The following is an 8,213-nucleotide window of genomic DNA, read 5'->3' as shown; positions in this document are numbered from 1 at the left end:
TAAAAGAATAAATACGACGATTATTATAGTTAATTAAAACAAGTGAATTAATTTTATAAAAGACCACAATTTCTAACTTTAGTTCAAAATTATAGTTCTTTACAAAATTACTTTCTTGATCAAATTAATAAATCAAACAATAGAAACATCCTCATATGACAATTTTTAAACTAAAAAATGTTTAAGGAGGAATTGGACGGTGAATCGGGCAAAAAGTTTATGACATTTAGGGAAAATATATATTTCTAAAAGTATTCAATATAGGAATGTCTAAATGTTGCGAATGAATAAAATAGTAATTATATATGACTAAAAAATATCAATTACATAATAATTAAAATGTTTTTTTAAAGAAATTAAAATTTTTAACAATGCTAAATGAAATTTTGGTTAGTGAATGTACGAGTTTATAACCTAAGAAAATAAAAGTTACTAAAAAATAATTTCTAATCTATTAGGAAATATGCTGTAAATATATTATTAAAATGTTTAATTAGTTAAAATATAGCATATTATGCTATATAATGATTTTTTTTATTGTAATTTTTTAATTAAAAAACTTTTTAATCAACTGAAAAACATGGCAACGTTGCAATCTGAAAACTTTTTTTTGCAAACGTTGGCAGCAGTGTCGAATAGTCTGGTAACTGCATGAGCGAGTGAGTTAGCACTATTTTTACACAAGTGTGAGGCGATGCAACAGTTCAACTGAAAGCAACCACAAGCGCAAGCGCAATATGCCTCATCCTTGTTGACGTTGGTCCAGTTCTGCAAGTAACAAGAAGTAAATATTGTTAAAAATGCCAAAAGTTTACAGATGGAAAGGCAAAATCGTGACACAAAAAGTTTATGAAAAGCGTCTACACAGCCAATCTCTTGGAATAAACAGAAAGGGTTGTGGAGACAGTCCAACCTTGACTTTTCAAGAGACGAGAGAAAGTGAGGTTAGGGAACAATCAGGTATTGAAGATAACAATGAAAACGATGTTTCGAAGAAAGTTAAAGAACCACCAAAATTAAATTATTATGAAAAAAATGATAGCGGAAGCGAAACAGTTCCAGAGGAGGAGTCACACAATCAACCAGAAATACAGCCTGATTGTTCAAACGGCAGAAGAATTGTCGAATTCGCATTTCTCGGTTCACAAATGTGGTGTTGTTCGTGCAAAGAAGCATTTTCTTTCGACTTTATTGAAAATGAACTGCGACGTGGATTTGGTTCTATTTTAACTATCCGATGCCATAAATGCTTGCTTTTAAATAGGATTAGTACTGGCAAGCAAAACTGTCATTCAAACCAGGACAAGAGGGGTTTTACTCGATTTGATGTGAATTCTAAAGCAGTGATTGGTAATTATGATTTATTATATTATTTATTAATTATGTAATTTATTATAATTATAAGAAATTATATTTAAAGATTATACTTTTTTCCAAATAGGGAATTCTGCATACTTGGTAAATAACTATTGCTTCAAATACAAAAACCCCGAATTCAAAAACGGTTTTATGAAAATTCATTTTTACTTCATAATTGTGTGTGTTTTAGGAGCATTGCACAGTGGAATCGGTTGGACCCATTTGCAAAAGTTATTTGCATGTATGAACATTCCGTGCATCGATTTCAAAACTTTCATAACATACGAAAATGAAGTTGGCCAAGCAACTGAAGGTGTAGCGAAGGATTCTTGTGTAAGAGCAGCTGCTCTAGAAAGGCAATTGACTATTGAAAATGCAGAGAAAATTGAGAAGTCATTGTAAATATTTTTTATTTTTAATTAACCCGTTTTTTAAAAAAAGGCATCACGCATGAAGCACTACGGTTGATAATGATTGTTATTCGACATCATAACAGATATGATTTAAATAAATATCAGTTTTAATACTGAAAGAAAAAATAGCACAGTGAGTGGATAATTATTTCCCCTAGATTTTTTTATTTAAAATAATTAGAGCTATGTATAAATGTGAATAAAAATTAGTTTTTAGTTATTAAAAAGTTTTTTATCACAATTCCTATTTTCAGTTATTTTAATTTGTTATATAAGCTAACAGTTTCGAAATTTATAATTATCTTCAATTAACAAACTTTTATTTTATTCGCTTAATTTTTTTTACGTTGTAGCACTTTCATATTTCAAATATTAATTACATTTTAATTTGTGTAGGCCTGAAAGTTATCAAAGTAATTTTATTCTACCACGTGAAAGAAATGATTCGTCGGATATCGGTCAAGAATCGCCTTCTAACATTTTCAATGAAAGTCTTGACGATAGAGAGGTTAGTGAAGAAAATCTCACTACTTTCAACGATGTTGTGAGGATAATGGCATCGTATGACATGGGATGGAGCACGCGTGGTGCTGGTCGCAATTATGATAGTTTAAATGGCTTTGGAGCTCTTATTGGTTCACAGAGTGGATTAGTTCTGGATTTTGCAACATGCAATAGAAAGTGCAAAAAATGCGACAGCGAAAATCCAGATCCTGAACATATTTATCAGTGTCGAAAAAACTTCTATGGATCTGCAAAAGCGATGGAACCACATGTGGCTACCAAATTGGTTGTAGAAAGTCAAATTCTTAAAGATCAAAATATCGAGGTAGGAGTCCTAGTGGGGGATGATGATAGCTCCACCATTGCCGCTTGTAGATCTGCAAGCAACCACGTTATCTTAAAGCAATCCGATAGGAACCACACAGCGGGAGGAGTGAAAAAGGTACTCTTCAAAGAACAGAAAAGTCACAAGGAATTAACGAAAAATGCAATAATCTATCTTCATTGCTGCTTTACATACGCTATGGCTCAGAACAAAGGCAACAGCAAAGAAATGGCTAATGCAGTGCGGTTCATACCGCATCATGTTTTCAATGATCACACGTTATGTGGAGTGTGGTGCGGACATCATAATAACAATAATTATGATCATTCTATTATCCCTGGAGGTTTTCAAGATCCAAAACTCTTTGAAGCGTTGAAAAATGTATTTTACAAATTGGCCGACAATGCAGAAAAATTTTCGGCGGGAGCTTCTAGTAATAGAAACGAGAGTTTAAATGCCGTAATGGCGTCTAAAGCACCTAAATCAAGGTGCTACAGTCTTTCCGCTTCGGACGATTTTAGATTTGCTGCTGCAGTGGCCCAAAAAAATCTTGGAGAGAAATACACGGAAGAAGTGATCAACACATTGAATTTATCACCTGGAAGACATCACAGAAAACATGTTCAAAGGACTGAAACCATTTCACTCCGAAAACGCCAAATGGTTGAAAGTCGTGTTTTTAAGAGTAGACAAATGTTTTTAAAAAAAATGAGAACATCATTGCGGCATAGAAGAGAAGATGCTAAAGGTCCAACATACAGTGCCGCTCAAAAGGATTTGCCCACCCTACGACATGCAAGGGCAATACAAAAAGTTTTGTATCTTCAATAATAATAAAGATAAAATCTTAATCAAATATTTATTTTAAACTTTAAATATTTGACTTAAAATAATGCCAAAAAAAATTAAAAAAATTTTTTTTTATTGTTTAATTGCTGAAAATAAAAAAAAAATTTTCACTTTTTTAAAAAAATTTCAAATTGATAAAATTTTTGAAGAAATCATCACATTTAAAATCTACAAATGTCATTGGAAAGCATTTTTTGTCACCTTTTAAACGATTTTTTTGAAGATTGCTCTACGATAATTTTTAAGAAAGATATGATCATTTGTTTATAAAAATACCTTATTTTTTCAATTGTTGGTAACTTGAGAACAATTGATTTATAAAAAAAATTGTTAAGGAAAAAAATGTGCCTCTTTGTGCGTAGAATTAGAAAAAAAATATTTAATCATTAAAAAAAAAATTTTTCCATTTTTTCCTTCTGTATACATTTTTAAGACGAATAACATATACTTATCAATACATATCGATAAAATCTAACACAACATAAATTATTACTGTTAAAAAGAACAGTTAATAATTACACTTTTTAAATATTTAAATAACATGAATTAATTAATTAATTTCGTGATTTTATATTGAATGTTATTTTTAACAACACTGATTTAATTATTTATAAACAAATAAATGTGTTATAATTAATGTTTTTTAAATATTTAAAAAGTGTAATTATTAACTGTTTTTTTAACAGTGATAATTTATGTTGTGTTAGATTTTATCGATATTTATTGATAAGTATATGTTATTCGTCTTAAAAATATATACAGAAGGAAAAAATGTAAAAAAAATTTTTTTTTTAAGTTTAAATATTTTTTTCTAATTCTACGCACAAAGAGGCACATTTTTTCCTTAACAATTTATTTAAAAAATCAATTGTTCTCAAGTTACCAACAATTGAAAAAATAGGCTATTTTTATAAACAAATGATAATATCTTTCTTAAAAATTATCGTAGAGCAATTTTCAAAAAATCGTTTAAAAGGTGACAAAAAATGCTTTCCAATGACGTTTGTAGATTTTAAATGTGATGATTTCTTCAAAAATTGTATGAATTTGAAATTTTTCAAAAAACGTGAAAATTTTTTTTTTATTTTCAGCAATTAAACAATAAAAAAAATTTAAAAAAATTTTTTTTTGGAATTATTTCAAGTCAAATACTTAACACGGTGGTCTTCAAGCACTTTTAGGTTTACCTAAAATGAGCCAAAATTGTGCTAACGCAGTTTTATCTAGAATCGTTCCAAGATTCCAAATTTTCATTTCCGAAAATCGTAGCTGATTCTTTTTTCGAAAAAAACATAATATATGGACAATTCCACGTGAGATTTTAGTCGACCTCTTAAAATCGTGCAAAAATATTTTTTTTTATTCTGTATCGAAAAAAAACAGATACGTATTTTTCTATTTTTGTTTAATTGTCTAAATTTTCTAGTTATGAATTTTCGATATTTTGGACTTGTAATTGTAGACCTATATTCAGTAGCTTATAAGTCCAAAAATATTGAGTTTAGGAAAAAGTTGCCAAAGAATGAAAGTATTAGTTTTCTTTCGACTTTTAAGAAATGTAAACAAAAAATTAAAAAAAAAATTTTTTATAAACAAATTAATTTTTTTTAACTTTGGGCCTAATGTGTTAAATAAGTTTTAAAACATTTTCAAAAATCACTTGCAAACATCACAGTGAGATTTTTTTACAATTGACTTTTTAAAACTGTCTACAGCGTAGACCGTTTAATTTAAAACAAAGAACATTCAAATAGATTAAAAATTATACGCTGTAGACAGTTTTAAAAAGTTAATTGTAAAAAAATCCCACTGTAATGCTTGCATGTGATTTTTGAAAATGTTTTAAAACTCATTTAACACATCAGGCCCATTTCGGGACTTTTTGGAAAATCTCCTCTATATTATAAGGTATAAATAAATTTTTAAAAAAATAAAAAAAGATTCGGCTCAAAGTTAAAATAATTAATTTGTTTATAAAAAAATAAAATTTTTTTTAATAAAAAATTTTTTAAAAAAATTTAAAAAAAAATTTTTTTATAAAAATTAAAAAATTTTTTTTTAATAAATAATTTTAAAAAATTATTTGTTTACCTTTCTTAAAAGTCGAAAGAAAACTACAGTACCGTCCGAAATTGTCAGTCCACCCATTTTTAAAAGAATGAATACAATTTTTTAACATAAAATTTATGAAAACTCAAATTTTTTTTGGGTTATATTTTGAAAGACGATAAAATTTTGAAAAGAATAAGACCTCACAGAAGTCTTTTGGACAAAATTTGTAGAAGATATTCTTAAAAATCGTCATTTTCAATGTTTTACAAAAATTTCAATAACTTCTAAAATAATGAACGCTTTTTAATAATCTTAGGCTTATTTTAAAGACCATTTTCCACAGAATAAGAATTACTTATAGGTATTAACCTGTCATTTTTAACTTGGAATAAGCATGACGTCAAAGTTGGACAAAAAAATTCAAAAAATTTGAAATAATATTATTAAAATAAAAATAATTTTTGAAATCCAAACATATTTTTTTATTAAATTTTCTTGAAAAATCTACACCATATCATGTTTTATATATGTTCTAGAATAGTTTTTAGTACAAAAAATTTATTTCAAATTTTTCCAATTTTTTTGTTCAACTTTGACGTCATGCTTATTCCAAATAAAAAATTACAGGTTAATGCCTATAAGTAATTCTTATTTCGTAGAACATGACCTTTAAAATAAGCCTAAGATTATTAAAAAGCGTTCATTATTTTAGAAGTTATTGAAATTTTTGTAAAACATTGAAAATTACGATTTTTAAGAATATCTTTTACAAATTTTGGCCAAATGACTTCTGTAAGGTCTTATTCTTTCCAGAATTTTATCTTCTTTCAAAATATAAACCAAAAAAAATTTTAGTTTTCATGAATTTTATGTTAAAAAATTTTTTTCATTCTTTTAAAAATGGGTGGACTGACAATTTCGGACGGTACTGTAAAACTTTCATTCTTTGACAACTTTTTATTAAACTCAATATTTTCAAACTTATAAGCTACTGAATATAGGTCTACAATTACAAGTCCAAAATTTTGAAAATTCATATCTTGAAAATTTCGACAATTAAACAAAAATAAAAAAACAGATATATATCTGTTTTTTTCGATACAGAATAGAAAAAAAATATTTTTGGCCGATTTTAAGAGGTCGACTAAAATCTCACGTGGAATTGCCCATATATTAGGTTTTTTTCGAAAAAAGAATCAGCTACGATTTTCGGAAATAAAAATTTGGAATCTTGGGACGATTCCAGATAAAACTGCGTTAGCACAATTTTGACTCATTTTAGGTTAACCTAAAAGTGCTTGAAGACCACCGTGTTAAGGTTTAAAATAAATATTTAAATAAGATTTTATCTTTATTCTTACTAAAGATACAAAACTTTTTGTAATGTCCTTGCATGGCGTAGGGTGGGCAAATCCTTTTGAGCGGCACTGTATGAATCAGGAATGACATTATTGACTGAACCAGCCGTCCCAGTCGCTACAGATTTTGATGAGGATTTTGAAGAGTCGGAAGATTCTTCTTTTTTCAATTGTTCTTCTGGATTTAGAAACGACTGGTCTCGATAGAAATTGCGACATTTTACAAATAGCTGCCCAATGCAAAAATAAAAAATTATCAGTATATGTAAAGCCTACGAAGGAAATTTCACCTGCAGCAACTTCTATCCACGGAATATCAAATTGATACGGACAGCTTTTACTGCACGGAAAGCCAGTCGAGTCAAGCTCAGTGAAAGATTCACTAATGGCCCTTCTTGAATGGTTATCATTACTTAAGAAAAAATGTTGCATTGTAACACATAATTTGAAATTTGACGGTCCAAGACTATTAAAGGATATTACAAATAACTCTTTATTAAAAGATTTTAGTGAGGTTATTGAAGGATTTGCTGACAGCTTAACCATCATTCGACAAAAAACAAGTAAAAAAAATGTTCCCTTTCCGAGTTGAGTAAGGATTTGGACATTTTATTCAATGGGGCACACAATGCGATTAACGACTGTAGTGTATTATTTAAAATTTTTTAAAAATTAGAAATTTGCAACTCTACAATTCTTGAGCACATGACACCATTCATTGATCAAATTTCACATTGGATGCAACTTGATAATGTAAACAATAGTTTAAAGACTTTACTGCCAATGAAAGATTATTCAAGCAAATCAGTTAGACGTAAACTAGCGGAAAAAGGAATTTCAATGGATTTGTTAACTAAAACGTTTATTGACAAAGGCAAAAAAGAACTGGTAGACTTTATAAGTCAATCGCTTCTAAAACAAAAACAACGACTCCAACAGAAATCGTTAAATAAAATTTCTTAATATTTTGAACAAAATATTAAAAGATAAAAACAACTTTGGAAAAGAGTTTTTTAAAATTTATATAAAAATTCAACAGGCCGAAATATTATTTGCTTATTTATTATCAATATAATATAAAGTGCAAATAATTATTAATAATGTTTTTAAAAAGGAATTTTTGTTTATTTATATATAAATCTAAATAGTGTTGTACCTATATTTTTAGAATTAAAAATTTTTAATATGACCTTGCACTTCTTTCTAACAATTAATTTATTTTTAAACTTTTAATCACAGACAAATGTCGAAAAAATTATTTATTCAGAAATAATGGTCATAGCACATAAAATTTGTTTAAATAATGAAATCAATGTTGCATAATAACTATTGAGAGTTATGAAAATAATTGAT

This window comes from Leptopilina heterotoma, unplaced genomic scaffold (genome assembly GCF_015476425.1).
Source record: "Leptopilina heterotoma isolate Lh14 unplaced genomic scaffold, ASM1547642v1 Lhet_26, whole genome shotgun sequence".
NCBI lineage: Eukaryota > Metazoa > Arthropoda > Insecta > Hymenoptera > Figitidae > Leptopilina > Leptopilina heterotoma.
Note: the sequence above shows the minus strand (reverse complement) of the source record.